The following is a 16,696-nucleotide window of genomic DNA, read 5'->3' on the forward strand; positions in this document are numbered from 1 at the left end:
TGAGAGTTTTGTCATGACATCAAGTGCTATGTAGTTTGGATCTTAAGTGTCATCTCAAGTTCCATGTGGTAAAAGCTTGCTCCCCAGGACTGCACTATCTGGAGGTGGACGAACCTTTAAGAAGCAGGGCTCGGTGAGAGGTCTTTAGGTCACTGGGGTATTCCTTGAAAAGGATTATGGGACCCCTTCCTCTTTTTCTTTTCCACATCCCAGCCATGAGGTGTTCCTGATCACAGAACCCAAAACTCCAAAACTGCAGCCCAAACTAAATCCTCTCTTTGTAAATTGATTGTATCAGGTTATTTGTTACAGTGACTGAAAACTGACTAATACAACAAGCACTGTAAAATGGCATGAAATTTACAAAGCCCACAAAAGTAGATTTAATGCATGAGATTATCTAAAATATTGTAACTAGCCTTTACATCGAATAGCAATACCTGTACTATATACACTAGCAGTATAGAAAATGAATATGCTCTTTTAAATTTGACTTCGGGTATTTTAGGAAAAACAGGCTTTAAGTGCAGAAATTTTAACTGACAGAAATTCAAGGATATCTGCATAACACATTTTAGAATTTATAAGTTAACAGGTCTGGTGTTTTATTATGAAAAATATTTATTTATTTATTTATTTGCAGGGGGATGATGGTACTAGGGGTTGAACCCAGGAGAACTGAACCACTGAGCCACATCCCCAGCCCCTTTTTGTATTTTATTTAGAGACAGGGTCTCACTAAGTTGCTGAGGTTGGCTTTGAGCTCATGATCCTCCTTCCTTAGGCTCACATGCTGCTGGGATTAAGGCATGCAGCTATTATGAATATTTTCTATCCAAAAGTATTTGTTTCCTTTTCATCTGGCATGGTATAGCACTAATAGTATCTCTGTACCATGACTATGTTGTTTGCAAGGCCTATTCATACATAAAACAAGCATGTGAAAAGGATATAGGTTGGCTGGGGATATAGCTCAGTTGGTAAAGTGTTTGCCTCTCATGCGCAAGGCCCTGGGTTCAATCCCCAGACCAGCAAAAAAGAAAAATAATATAGGTAAGAGAAAAAAAAAAAAATTCTGCACACCTGGATAAGGACTGAAATAAAGGGCAAGCACTTCAAATGATAAAATACAGAGAGAGGCATACAATATAGTTACCAAGACAAGATTAATTTTCAATATTGGTTAAACATTAATAACTCAAAGCATGCCTAGATTTCTATTAAAAATATTATCAGAAAAACACCCTAAATATCTCTACCTAAAACTAGTTGCTAATTACTTATTAACAGAGTTAATAGAATATTTAAGGTAAATTCTTAACTGTTTTATCAAGTCTGGAAGATACATTCTTGATTTAAATAGCTAATGCTAGATAAATATGAATTACAGCACTGTTGATAAAATGAGCCATTCTCCTTTATCAATAGCGTATCATTAGGATTTCGTTGTTATTAAAGTCTTTCATATTCTCTGTCTTCAGTTTCTTAAAGCACTGATGAAATTATATTTGATTCTTAAAGTTTAGTTTATTTAAATTTCCCCTTAATCAGTTCCACCTGCCCCCCCAAAAAAAATCACCTCAATAGAATTATGGGATAGTCCTTCGCAATTTCTTATATTGTTTAATAAGATTTTCATTAGCTATTCAAATTCCTATGGATGTTTCAGAGCTACTAAAGTCTTTTTACCAGTTTTCTTTTCAGAGGATAAGTTATACACAGTTCATGAAAATAGTTCATGTCTAATCCAAAGAAGTTAACACCTTATGGGCAGATTTTAAAATTTGATTTTATTTTCTTACCAAACATCAAAAAATATATTTACTGGGGCAACCAGTTCTCTCTCTATTCTTCATATGTGAGTAAATTCTAGTCCTTTCTATTCCTTTCACTTAGTTAAAAAACAAATGTATGTATAACATGCATATATAAAATTAATCTTATTAATCTTTCATATTTTACACAAGTTTTCCAGATTATCTTCAAAGGTTTTCTATCCATTTGGAGGTTATAACCCTAGAAAATACAATCTCCTATAGTATACACACACATAAATGGGCATACCAGGAAATAACTAATGTTCTAAAATACCTTACAGAAGATCTCATTCTATGGTCTTACTAGAAATACATGAGAAAAAGACTTAGGTGGCCTGCAACTAATACACTGTATATACTGAAATATTAGCTTCATCTTTTAGAATCTGAAGTACTACGTAAATCTATTAAGGGAAAAGTATTCTATCAAATGACAATGAAGATGTTATCTAAGAGTAAGGTTTACTACTTTCAGGCATTCTTGTAAACATTTAACATAATTACACCTCGTTCCATGCACCCAACCATGTGGCAGTTAATTTTTTCTAGAAAATAAAATAAAGGTGTTACACAGTCACCTAAAGTCGCACAGTTGAAATGGATGAAGCTAAGACATAAAACAACAAACATTTTATAAAACCATATTGCAGATTATTACTAAACATCAGTTACTAGGGCCTGTTCGCAGGAATGAGCAGTATTAAGTTACCTTCCCCTACATATAAATATATGTGATTTTAAACTATAGTGTGATCAAATAGTATTAGTGACTCTAAAATCTGGGAAGGATAAAGAAATTTTAGCATATATGTACAATGGAATATTATGCGGCCTTTAAAAAGAGATACTGTTCCACATGCTACAATATGGATGAACCTTAAGGATATTATGCTAAGTGAAATAAGTCAGTCACAAAAGGACAAATGCTCTATGATTTCATGAACATGAAACATCTAAAACAGTGGAAATCATAGAAACACACAGCAGAAAGCTGCCAAAGACTAGGGAGAAAAGCACAGGGGAATTGGTATTAAATAGGTATAGAATATCAGTTTTGCAAGATGAAAAATTTCCAGAAGTCAGGCACAGTAGTGCAGGCCTCTAATCCCAACTACTCAGAAGGCAGAGGCAGATGGATTGCCAAGTCTGAGGCCAGACTCAGCACACGTAGCAAAACCCTGTTTTGAAGTAAAAAATAAAAAGGACTGGGAACAGAGCTCGTAAAGTACTCCTGGGTTCAATCCCTAGTACCAAAAAAAGAAATGTTCTAGAAATCTATTGCAGAACAGGGTGAATATACTTAATACTACTGAACAAAGCACTTAAAAATTGTTTAAAATGCTAAATTTAATGTTTTAAAAATTTTTAACTTTTAAGTTAAAATGTTTCATTAAAATTAAAAATATTTTTAAATTTAAAAAAAAAAAAAAATCCTGATGCTTCCCACATCATAGGACTTTAATTTTAGGAACCCCACAGAACAAATCTTCAATGTCACAGCTAAGAAATTCAGAATTACTATGACATCAACATTATAAGTTACTGCAGATAGTATTCTTTTCTAAGGTTTCCTCCCCCTTTTTTCTTTCTCCTTCAGATGATAAATGAGGAGTAAGAGGAAGAAGAGACTTTTAAAGCTACTTTGAAGATTTCTTTTTTTTAAAAAGGTTGTTCCTCCAAGTTAAGATGATATGAAAAAGAATGACAGCTCCCAATAATTCCTAATTGCTATCCTAGAAACATGAAGTGATTTGCTTCAAGCAGCTATCACAACTCACAACTCTCACTATTCGAATCCTAACAGTACCAAATATTTATCTTAAGAGGAGTACATTCCATTTAAGAGATAACTAAAGATGATCTGAAGCTCCATTATTATAAGTTAAGTACTCAAACTAGGAGATACAATATTGCTTTTGATTAAAAACAAACCAGGACTATAACTATTACTTCCCTTCCCACTCCCCAATCACCTGATCTTTGAAAAATTCTATCACTAGAATATGCAACTGCCTTAAGGCAAAGTACTTGAGGACAAAAATATACAGTTGTTTTAAGCTACCTCCTGTTGTAGAACCATGGGGTGAAATAAAACAAATATAACTAATGTTATATGAGATTTTATAACCTCACCTCTCATAGCCTTATTCTCAAGCTTTCATAGTTTCTACCCAATGGATGTTATCTATCCTACAGGTTCATACAGGTTGATGTTAGTTACCCAAAATGCAAAAAAATGGCTTCCACATGAATTTTCTTACTAATTTATTTTAACTGGATGCTGCCAGAAAATTCTTTCAAATTGGATGTAGTTACATCTAAAAATACTCCAAAGCAGCCGGGCATAGTGACACACACCTATAATCCTAGCAGCTAGGGAGACTGCAGCAGGAGGATCACAAGTTCAAAGCCAGCCTCAGCAACTCAGTGAGGCCCCAAGCAACTCAGTGATACCCTGTCTCTAAATAAAATACACAAAAGGGCTGGGGATGTGGCTTAGTGGTTCATTGCCCCTGGGTTCAATCCTTAATACCAAAAACAAACAAACAAAAAATCCAAAACATAACCATGACAGACTGTAGGTATGCTTTTTAGATACTATATATAATTCTTGTATTTAAAATACAATGATAATGACACATAACATAGTATTGATACATTTTCTCAAATTTAAATACCCTGGGGTTTCAAAAACTTAAAACTTTGGAGAAGAGTATTATTTAATATTTTAATATTTAATTATTTGCCTATCACTTCAAAAATACATTGGAAACTTCAAAATTAAAAGTCTTTAGGACACGATTTATTTGGAATAGAATAAAGTTATTTAGGATCATTATGAAGTAACTTATAGGTTACCAGATTCTAAACAGAAATATCTCCAGAATTAATTACTCATTTATCTATTTTCCTTAGCAGGAAGCCCAGGATATTATTTAATCTTCATCTAACAACTCTAATTTCCACCCATCTCAGTCTTACCTGGGGTTACAGATATGCATTATCATGCCTGGCTTACAACACTGCACTTTTTTAGTGTCTAAAATTCTAGGTTTTTTTTTTTTTTTTTTTTTTTTTTTGTTGTTGTTGTTGTTTTTCTTGTTGCAGTGCTGGGGATTGAACCCAGGGTCTTGTGCTTGTGAGGCAAGCACTCTACCAACTGAGCAACATCCCCATTCCTTTTTGTTTATTTTATATACTTGTTTTTCTATCTCATCCCAAACTCCAGTGATATCTTTTCTCTCCAGCTCTGAGTCACCATACCCATTACCTTGTCTAATCTATATCTTCCAAATCAGTTTTACACTTTGCAATCAGCCAAGATTTTTAAACTGATCTTGAGTTTACTCCTAAGAAACCTAACACCCCTACACACCAAATGAAGATGGCCACCGGTAGCTAACACCTGCTTCAGCAGTCTCAAACTGTTTCCTTGAAGGATATTATGCCAACAGAAAAGATGAATATATGGGGTTCCAGGTCATCGTATAAATCCAAGCAGCCCCATTACAATCAGTCTCATACACTGGAGATTTACCAGAGACTGTTAGAGGAAAGGGTTCTGCACTAGCACTGGACTAAAATTATGCTGCTGCCATTTGTTGCTATGGCTAGGGTGAAGGAAATCACCATATGAGGTCTTTCCCCCTCATTAAAAAAAAAATACTGCCTTTAAACAAACCAAAGAAAAAGACTTCCCTTCCTTAAAAGTGTGTTTAAAAGGCATATTATTCTCCCTAAGGATTTCAAATACTTTCTGTAGATCAAAAACAATACTAGGACTGGGGTTGTGGCTCAACGGTAGTGTGCTTGCTTGGCATGTATGAGGCTCTGGGTTCAATCCTCAGCACCGCATATGAATAAATAAATTAAATAAAGGTCCATTGACAACTAAAAAAAACCAACAATACTAATGTGGCTTGATATGACCAGAAACAGAAAACAATGCTTTAAATAATCCACTAAACCATACTGTACATACAGCCTTGGTTAGTAACCTCTAGTTATATAAGTTTCACCTTTTTTTCCTTTCTGTGTCTTCTATGTAATCACCTTGCCATATTACCTACGTAACAGGGTTCTTAGTCAATGTGCAGGTTGACTATTACAAGGAATATAAACCAAAGGTTGAATCTTGGCAGTTTTATAATTTGTACATTTTTCTTTTGCCCTCAAATTTCAATGTATTCAATTCAAACGTTTAGCAAGTGCCCAAAATTATATCCAAACACATCAATCAAGATTGGTGAGGTTATGGGGCTGGGGCTGTAGCTCAGTTGGCAGAGTGTTTGCCTTGCAGGTGCAAGATGCACCAGGCCCTGGGTTCAATTCCCAGCACGCCTCCCCCCCCCCAAAAAAAAATTGGTGAGGTTGTGCTATATAGTTAACGAACAAACCCAAAGTCTTAATGGCTTGATGCAACAAAAGTTTATTTCTCCCTAATTCACAATTCAGGTTGGCAGAGGAGATCTTCTGCTAACAATTCCTCAGGAACATAGGTTCCACTTGAGAATGCTTTCAAGATTACCTTAAGGAAGGTCAAGCGTTTGTGGCAAATCACATCCTACTCAAATTTTTACTCACATTTAATGGTCACAAAAAGGCACATGGCCATGCCTAACTTGAAGAATTACAGAAAAGGGCAATCCTATTATATGCTTACAAGAGAACTAGACTGCTAGTGAACAATCCTGACTCTCAAGTTCCTCTGCTGGTCTAATATTCTCTTTCCATATGCAAAACATACCTATCAGAAGACATCTGCAGAAGATAACCCAAATATCCCATCTAGTCACAGTATCAAGTTAAAAAACCAGGATCTATGGGTGGTATGAAAATAATCTCAGTACCAAAAAAAAAAAAAAAAAAAAAAAAAAGAAAGAAAGAAAAAGGAAAAGAAAAACAGTTAATTATTTTCTTGCTCATCTCTTTCTTATAATACCTCACTGAATGGAGCCAATGGCAGCTAAAATACAATGTTTTCTAAGCTCATTCCCTCAAGCTTCAAATACATTGGGTACATTATATGCCTTATTACACTTAAGTTTTACCAAATGATTCTCCTCTATCCCATCTTCCCAGGCTCTAAAATCAGTTTCCCTGCTACTGGACCCTTAAGCCAATACCAGAGTTGAATTTTTTTTTTATTAGAGCACACGATTCCTTCTATCAGTTTTTATTTCAGTCCAAACAGGCTATTATATGGGCACAGTCCAATAAAAATATGATGTAAGTCACATAAGTAATTTCAAATTTTCTGGTAGTCACAGAAAAGGTAAAAAATAACAGTAAAATTAATTTTAATACTGTTTCGTTTAACCCAAAATGTCCAAAATAATTACATTTAAACCCATAATCAATATAAACATTCGTGAGATGGTATTTTACATTCTATTTTTTTCTATCCTAAATCTTCAAAATTCCATTTGGTGGGGTTTGTTTTGTTGTTTTAAAATTTTCCTTTTTGTTTTTATACCAGGGATTGAATCTTGGGCACTTGCTGGGATTGCATGAGTGTGCCACCACATCCAGCTCAAAATTCCATTTGTATTTTATATTTACACATCAATTCAACCTAGGCATATTTAAAGGACTTAACATCACAGAACTGGTGGCTACCATATAAGACAGGACTGGGCCAAATTATGTTTTAATAGCCCCTGAAATTACAGTGGCTGAAAACAATGCTTTATTTTTTAAATTCACTTCCATAAGTCAGCTCAGGAAAAACATGCTTCCTCAGTTACAGGTCAACAATAATGCAACAGTAGCCTATTTCTTTAACTAAAGCAAGATACATAGCTACACCTAACTTGGGTGTTCCCAGGAAGAGAACCAAAAATATTAGGTAGACAGCACTGGTGATTACCACACTCATTTTTCAAATCAAATTTAAAATTTTCAAGCTATATTTCAAGGAATTCTTTTTTTAAATTTTCTTTTATATCCCTCAATATAACCTGCTTTAAAAAGCAATAAAGGAGCTCAGCATGGTAGCATTTGCCTGTTGTCCTACCTACTTGGTAGACTGAGGTAGGAGGGTAGGAGGATCCCTTGAGTTGAGGACTTTGAGATCAGTCCAGAGAGGACAACACAGTGAGACCTTGTCTCAGGAAAAATAAAGAGGGGGTGGGGTATGTAGCACTTACCTAACTGCATATGGGTTCGTCCTCAATGCCACAAAAAGAGGAGGGAGACACAAAAAAAATAAAATATTGAGTCATACTATTTGAGTAAACTGCTTTTACTACTTACAAGATAAAATAGTAATTGCATGACGAAATTTCTTTACTATGGAACATAATTTTCCCTTCAACAGTGTTTCTGAAGATTTTGGAAAAAGCAATTGAAAAGATGTGAATAAAGCTCAAATACTATTACTTCATTGTGGCAAACAAGTACTTTGAATCCTCTTTAAAACATCTTACCAAGATTTTCTGAGTGGTTTCTGTTGCTGAAACAAGTACAGACAAGAAAAATTAGATGGGGACAGGAAAAGCCACAATTACTCCTCAAAAGTGGGATGAAATAAGAAAAGCTAAAGACATTTGTACTGACCTTCAAGAAGATTTCCTCTTTATAGCCTTTATGATTAACTCCCTGCCATTTATCACTAAAAATCAACTGCCTATTTAGTTAACCAAAATGTTAAGAACCAGTTATCTAGAACCACAGGTGAAGCTCTGGTTTCACAGGTCCTAAAAAAATGAGTATTTCCATTCTACTCCATCTTCACTTGGGCATTCAAGAATCTTAGGAGCTGGGTGCTATACCCCAGTAGTACAGTTCTTGCCCAGCCTGCAGCAGGCACTGTTTTGCTTTCAAGCACCAAACAAAAAAAGTGAATTCCTTCCCACGAAAATCTGTTTTAAAGTTGGGTGTTCTAACTTATTAAAGATCAGTTTAGGATAAAATAAGATATTTGGGGTTTTTGGTTTTGGTACTGGGACTGAACCCAGAGGTGCCCTTTTTGTTGTTTTTAAATTTTGAGACAGGGTCTCACTAAATTGCCAAGGCGGGCCTTGAACCTGCAATCCTGTTTCAGCCTGAGTTTACAAGTATATGCCACTGAAACCAGCAAAATAAGCTCTTTTAAATATATGCAGTGATAATATCTAGAACTTATAGGTAATTCACATAGATGCTTTTCTGATGGATAGTAAGATAAAACCAAAACTCAAAACTGTAACTATCCACTGATTCCAAACTAAATTTTCTAATGCCACATGTCAGAGGAAAGAGAAATCTTTTTTTTTTTTTTTTGCAGTGCTCGAGATTGAACCAGGGCCTTGTGCTTGCAAGGCAACCACTTTACCAACTGAGCTATCTCCCCAGCCTGGAAAGAGAAATCTTATAACCCAAAGAAATATTACTCACTAAACTTTATTATCCTAAGAAAAAAATTTTAGAAATGACAGAAAATGTACACACTTTTCTTCATGTTTAACTGATGTTTATTAACATATTAGTTACTTACAGTTCCCACTCCACCTCAAAATTTCCCCAAACATCTACCTTTTATTAACTAACTCCCATGCTGTTTATCTACTCTCCCAACTTTGATGGGGTTTATAACTTCTCTCCTACATTAATTCCAGTCTCATATCCTGACCTCATCTCTATTTACACTATCAACAGTCCCTTCAATCTAGTATCACAAATCCGATCAATTAAAACGTATCACTCGGCCAGATTCCCTCAGTTACTCTTTAAACTCAGTTCATGATGTGACTTTTCTTATTAAAACACTAGTTACATCTCTCATTCCATTAACTAGTCACTAATCTAATAAGTTCATTCCTTGAAATGTCTAGTATTTTACTTCCTTACTTTCATTAGTTTATCCCTGTTTATCACTACCTTCCTTAGTGCTTGTTTCTTCCCATTACAACCTATTACTGAACTGAAATAGTCTTCTCAGCATTGATTTATTCATGTTATTACTCTTCAAAAACTTTCAGTGGCTCTTTGTAGTTCTTCATAATTAACCCAATGACATACTACTAATCTCTTGAGATGTATAATCCAAAATAAGAAAAAAGATGTTGCTTTGAGTTCTTAAAGGATCAGGTTTATTTTTCAATGAATTTTGCAGAAACTGTGATATGCTAATGAATATTTTCACGATTTATTTAATAATACCTATTTAACCACTTATAAACCATTTTGGGGGAAATGCTCATTATTAAGCTGTCTCCTGATTACTCAATGTGCTTATGCACATTGACAATGCATTCTGTCTTGTTAGTAAACATCTTTCCCTCATCTCTACCTATACAAATATAGACACCCCCATTCAAGTTCTCCCCTTTCATGAAGTCCTCACTGACAAATGGAGCACTGTCTGATTTCCTCTGAACTACACACAATTATCTGCATCATGAAATTTAGTAATCTATCACACTGATTTATATTGTCAATTATGCACTGATTTACAGTGATGATATTGTCCCATATTTCTGTTATTAATACCCCAACAAATCAGTAAGTCTTTAGAGAAATGAACATGTACATACTCCTCTTTTATAGCACCCAGTTTAAAAAAAAAAAAAAAAAGTATTACTTATTTGACTGAATACAGTTTCACTCTATCTGTTTACCTTCTCTCAAGTTTTTGAGCTTTTACTCTGCCTTTGGCCAAAATATAAGACCCAACAGCATTTATAAGTTGCTTTTCCCTTCACCTATAAGTAACACCAAGGACATCTCACTGCAGTTTAGTGTAAAGAGCCAACCCCTGAAATTTATCAATTACTGTCTTTGTATTATAGGAGATAAAAGCAGCAGCAAAACAATCTAGAGTCAAAAATCTACCTTCGCGGCTTTCACAGAACCATAAAATCCTTTCTACTTGAGAGCCAAGTGAGTGTTCACACTTTGCCCAAGCTGTTACTATGAACAAGGCTTACTAACCCAAGCCATCACAAGGAATTTCTGGCACCAAAGTCCAATATACTACTAGTATGCTGTTTCTTTTAAAACTTTTGTAATCCACAATTTCCATTCATCAAAAACATGAGAGGACCAAACATTTTCAAAAGCTTTTTATTATATAAGATCTCAAATACAAACAAAAGTAAAACAGTATTTAACAACCCCAATATACCTATCACCCAGCTTCAACAAACTTTGGGGCAATTCTGTTTCATCTATAAGCCAAATTACTTCTGCGTGTGTATGTGTGTGTGTGTGTGTGTGTGTTTTTAAATCTCAGATATAACATTTCATTCACAAGTATTTTGATATGCATTACTCAAAAACAAAGAACATTTTATAAATCTTTCAACATGTTATTCCTACAGCACATAAAATCTATAGTGTTAAAAGAACTTTGAAACCAGTCAATTCTACTAAATTTCCTCATATGAAGGCAAGACCATCTAAAATTCCTTCAGCTTCTCTTAGTACCTCCCCCTCAAATTTATATACTCATTTCTGAAATAGATAAATAGATTCTAAGTCAAGGGTTTTTATAAAAGCTACAAATTTAGGGGCTGGGGTACAGCATTTGCCTGGCAAGCACAAAGCCCCAGGGTTCAATCCCCAGTACCCCCCCTCAAAAAAAAAAAAAAGCTGCAAGGACCTAAGGGATTAAGGAAAGAAACTAACCTATTAATTACACTTTTATATCTTTTCAATTTGTGCCTTGTGCCATTATTGCCTATTCAAAAAACAAAACTTTTTAAAAATTGTAAATGAACTGGAAAGAGAAAAGATTAGAGGCAAAGAAAACAGTAGACATTATAACAATACCTTAGGAGACCAATAAGAGCCAGGTTAACAAAATGAGAATGGATAGAAAGAATAGTTCACAAAAACATGGCAGAGAGAATCAAAAGTACTTGGAACTTTTTACTTGGGAGTAGGAAAGAACCAACGCTGTACCTACCCCCCAGTAGCACACAATAACTGGAGAAAAAAATACAAGGGTGCTAATTATTCAAGTGGGAACCCAATACTACTGCAATTGTTGCACATCTCAATTCCCAAATTTTCTCAGAAGACCATTTCATACCTCTCAAATTTCTATGCCCAACTTCTACTATACCTGTGGTCCTATATTTCATCTTGCTCGCCTTCTTAAAATCTTTTATCCATTTTACGTTCTTTACAGCATCAATTTTCCAGTCTTTATTGAAACATTCTCGGAAAAACCTTTCCTTAACCAAATCCACCTCCAGTTCCCATATTCTTTTTTTGAACTTCTTCCCCCCTATTAAGTCATTCTTGCCAGGTTTTCTGCCCTTGCACTCCACTGAATCCACTTGTTGAGGGCCTTGGGCAACCATTAGCCTTGCTCTTATCTCCCATTCTCTATCATTTTACACATTCTGCTACAATGTATGAAAGTTACTCCCACCACCATTCTTAGGTAGTTTATTAATTTGTATTCCTGGTTATCATTCTCTCCAGGAAGCTTCTTCTGTTTCTTTTGCTGTCTCTTTCTCTACTTTACTCTCTAAATGCTGGCAATGCCCTAGGACTCAAGCCTCCAAAATTTTCCTCAATTTTGGATTATTTTAATCCTCAGTTGCAGAATTTCTATTTGTTTTATTTTCACAAGCCTGCAATGTCATTTTTATTATGGTCTCTAACTTAAAATTTTGAAGCTTGACTTTTATTTCCTAGACCACAGCAAAGAGTTGTTTGGGTCCACATCTGATAATTAATTTTTGTATCTGGAGTTCCAATTGTCTATTTGGATTGTTCCTACTGGTTCTTCTGTCTGATCTCCTCACATGCCTGGTTACCTTTGATTCTGCTTTAGACATCTCATTTGAAAAATCTGGAGAAATATTTTCAGGATGAAAATGGTACTATTTTTCAACCTCTATTATATTTCTTGCTCACAAGTAATTCAGAAACCAGCTGCACTTCAAAATCCCTTGGGGATTTTTTTCCCTAGGCCACATACAGAGCAATTAAATTAGAATTGGGAGGCGGGTGAACACAAGTTGTTAGCAATTTTTTAGAAGTTCCCTGTGAGATTCTACCATGCAACAAAAGGTTAAGAAGCTATATGACCTGAATGATTTCATCTTGTCACATCTAAATACATTAATGACACCTTACATTTTATCTCCAACCAACCTGAACACCAGATTCTGATACCCAACATATCCAACTATTTATTTAAACACTACTATGTATATGTACTAGAAATTTCAAATTCAACAAAGCCAAACCAGAGTTCTTAATTCCCTCTTTAACCTACCCTTTTTCAGATTTTCCTTACTAACAGTCTAGCCAAAGTCACTTTCCTCTTTTTCCTATATTATTCTGTCAGCCTTGTGCTTACTTTGCCTCAGGGATCTGCTCGTAAGTGACAAGGGACACTAAAATCATCTCACAAAAGGAGGAGCCCAAAACTTTTAAAAGTCTGGAACAGAGGTCATTTTTATTAAAGGGGAACTTTAAAGAGAGAAATTCCATAGTCCTGATTGGGGGAGGGGTAGTTTAGCCAATATTTTGGAAAATCGTTACATTAATTTCATACTTATCAAAAACGCAAACCAAAAAAAAAAAAAAACAAAAAAAAAAAACGCAAACCAAATATGTCAAAGTATTAAGCATTTTCATCTGGGTATACTATGCCTAGCACAGATAAATGCTTTATGCTGGAAAAAATAATAATTTATCTCTGGATCCCCTGCTTCTTGGGGAACTTACAAGACCTATAAGCTCTATCACTGAGCTACAACCCTGACCCCTATCTCCCTCTCTTATCAATTAAATAACACACCAAGAAAAAAGTTTTCCTAAAATCTAATATTCCCAAAATAAAAATTTCTTAGTTTGTATTTTTAAATAGGCTGTGTACTACCCAGCATTTTAATTCTCATTTGCTTTAACTTTACTTTCTCGACAAGAAAAAAAATTTCCCCCAATATGGGTACTGAATTCAATCCAACGGTGCTCTACCACTGAGTTACATTCCCAGTCATTATTTTTTTTATTCCGAGACAAGGTCTCACTAAGTTGCCCAGGCTGGACTTGCAATCCTCCTGTCTCAGGTTCTGAGTAGGAATTAAGCATGCACCACCACTTTCAGCTCCTTTTCTTTAAAACTGGAAAAAATTCAAAACAATGTTCTTCTGGAGTACTTCTTTATTTTACCCCCTTTCAGACAACCCTTCAAGTAAACTACATAACCACTTAAAAAAATTCCATTCTGTATTTAATTCAGACAGTGTTTCTATTTTGATTTCACCTGATGAAATCACCTTACTAATACTTAATGCTTTGTAAGAGACTCTCAATTTCAACACAACAAATTCACAGAAATCACAAATTCTGGAGACATTTCTAACATGTATCAAACTCCATAACATTAATCTAAGTAATCTTTAAAAACTATTTTCAAATATTTTTACAAAAGAATTTTCAAATGTTTCAGACTGTCTTCAGAAGTCTATCATCTTACCAGTAGTTCTAAAAATTTTTGGTCTGAAAACTTGTGTATGTGTATGTACTTGGGAGATTAAATTCTTAAAAATTTCTGAGGTTCCCCCAATAAACTTTTCTTTGTGTAGGATACACACACGTGTTCACACACATACATACATGCATATATATATATATATACACACACACATATATATATTTTTTTACCACATTAGAGATACTTACCATATTAGAAATAAGAAATTTTAAATTGTTAAAATTAATTTAAAGTAAATCCAATAGAGTACTTGCCTAACATGCATGAGGCCCGGGATTTGCTTGACGCCATTAAATATATATCTCTATAACATGCTAATATAAATTAACATTTTATGAAAAAGCTGCCAAAAAATGCTTTATAATAAGAGAAACCATGTTTCACATTTTCACAAATCTCTGCAATATCTAGGTTAAAAGAAGGCAAGTGTCTCAGATCCACTTCCACATTTAATCTCTTGCAATATGTGCTTTGGGTTGAAGCATATGAAGACACCTAGTCTCACAAATATATGCAGCTGGAAAAGGGAGGAATAATTTAATAGCCTTTCAGGTAATTGGATTTTCTTTGATACCACACCAAACTTGACAAGCGGCAAGTTAGTTGAATATGGAATCATAAACCACACTGGTAAATTTTTCACACTTCGTTATTGATCTATCTTATACTTTGACAGGCTCTTCTACCCATGTATGATAATAGGTTCATCATCTAAAAGCTATGGACAGCCAGGCAGGTTAGTACACGCCTGTAATTCCAGTAACTAGTGAGGCTGAGGTATGAGTTTAAGGACTATGTCAATAACAGTGAGATCCTGTCTCAGAATAATTAGAAAAAAGTCTGGGATATCACTCAGTGGTAAAGCAACCCTGGGTCCAACCCCTGGTGTATGTGCGTATGTATGTATGTTTATGTATATAAATGTGTGTGTATATGTGTGTGTGTGTGTGTACACACACACATACATAAAAATAAAAACTACTGATTAACTGAGTTTTTCATACAGACCTTCCAAGTGTTGGTATATCTCATTATAGTATCAAGCACATCCTATTTATTAATATCCCCACCCATCTCGTCAGAAAAATGTTAAGTATTAAGAAGATAACAAGCTCATAGTAATAGATTTGAATTAGTCAAAATTCTAATTTTCACTGGAAAGCCTGTATTTTATCACTAACAAGAAATATTGTAGGGTTTAAATGACAAGCTTACTTCATTTATTTTTGCTTAATTATTTGTCACTTAATACCCGGTCTCAAAAACAATCACTTGGCATTCTTTCAAGTAAAAACAATGTTTCAGCTTGTAACACACAAGATTGTACAACTAGGAAAAGTACTTTCTTTTCAAAGTAAATTATCTTTATTTTGGAATGCAACAGAAATGCTTTATTAAAGCACACTTCGCTTTACCTCACAAAAAATATTATATAGACATCAGAAAGAACCGCAAATCAAAACCATAATGAGATACCACTTCACACTAAGTAGGGTGTTTATTATAAAAAAAATGGTCAATAATAAGCATTGACTGGAATTAAACAAATTGAAACCCTCATACAATGATGATGAGAACACCAAATGGTGCATTCTTTTTGGAAAAACTGTTTTAGCAATTCCTCAAACACAGAATTACCATAGAACCAAGTACCCACCCCTAGAAATATACCCAAAAGAATATCCATGTCCACACACACACAAAAAAAAAACACAAATGTTCACAGCACCATTACTCATAATAGCCAAAAAGTGGAAATGATCCAAATGTCCATCAACAGAAAAATGAAATTTAGTAAACAAAGGAATATTGGGTTATAAGGGAAATGAAGTACTGATAAATGCTGTTACCATGAACAAACCTTGAAAACATGCTATGTGAAAGCCAGACACAAAAGGCCACATACTATACAATTCCACTACTATGAACTAATAAGCAAATCTAGAGACAGACAGACAGAGGTTGCCAGAAGCTAGGGTGAGAGGGGGAGGAATGACTACTAATAGGTATGGGTTTCTTTTTGGGGTGATGAAAATGCTCTAAAATTAGATAGTGATGACGGTTGCACAAGTCTGACTATATTTAAAAACTACTCAATTGTATAAAGGTGAATTTTGTAGTATGTGAATTAGAATTCAATAAAGCTACTATTTTTTAAAAGATGTGCGGCACTAAAGGGTTGAGATTTAGTAAAAACAACGATTTTTATTGATTCATGTATGTCATTCTTCAGTGAAACAATTTTTTTTTTTTTTAGTTGTCAATGGACTTCATTTATTTATACATGGTGCTAAGAGTCAAACCCAGTGCCTCACACATGTCAGGCATGTGCTCTACCACTGAGCCATGACTCCAGCCCCCAACAAACCTTTCTTTTTAAGTGCACAGTCATGAAAAATACTAGTAGTTCGGTCCTCCATCAGTGAAAGTGTGAACA

At 34.5% G+C, this 16,696-nt stretch overlaps 1 protein-coding gene across 1 annotated transcript in view; it reads right to left on the reverse strand.

Moving 5' to 3' along the window:
• The window catches only part of SP3 (Sp3 transcription factor), a gene marked incomplete at its 5' end in the record, with an annotated part of 46,307 nt that overhangs the window by 17,398 nt on the left and 12,213 nt on the right, over window positions 1–16,696 (reverse strand).

This window comes from Sciurus vulgaris (genome assembly GCF_902686455.1).
Source record: "Sciurus vulgaris genome assembly, chromosome: 3".
Classification (NCBI taxonomy): domain Eukaryota; kingdom Metazoa; phylum Chordata; class Mammalia; order Rodentia; family Sciuridae; genus Sciurus; species Sciurus vulgaris.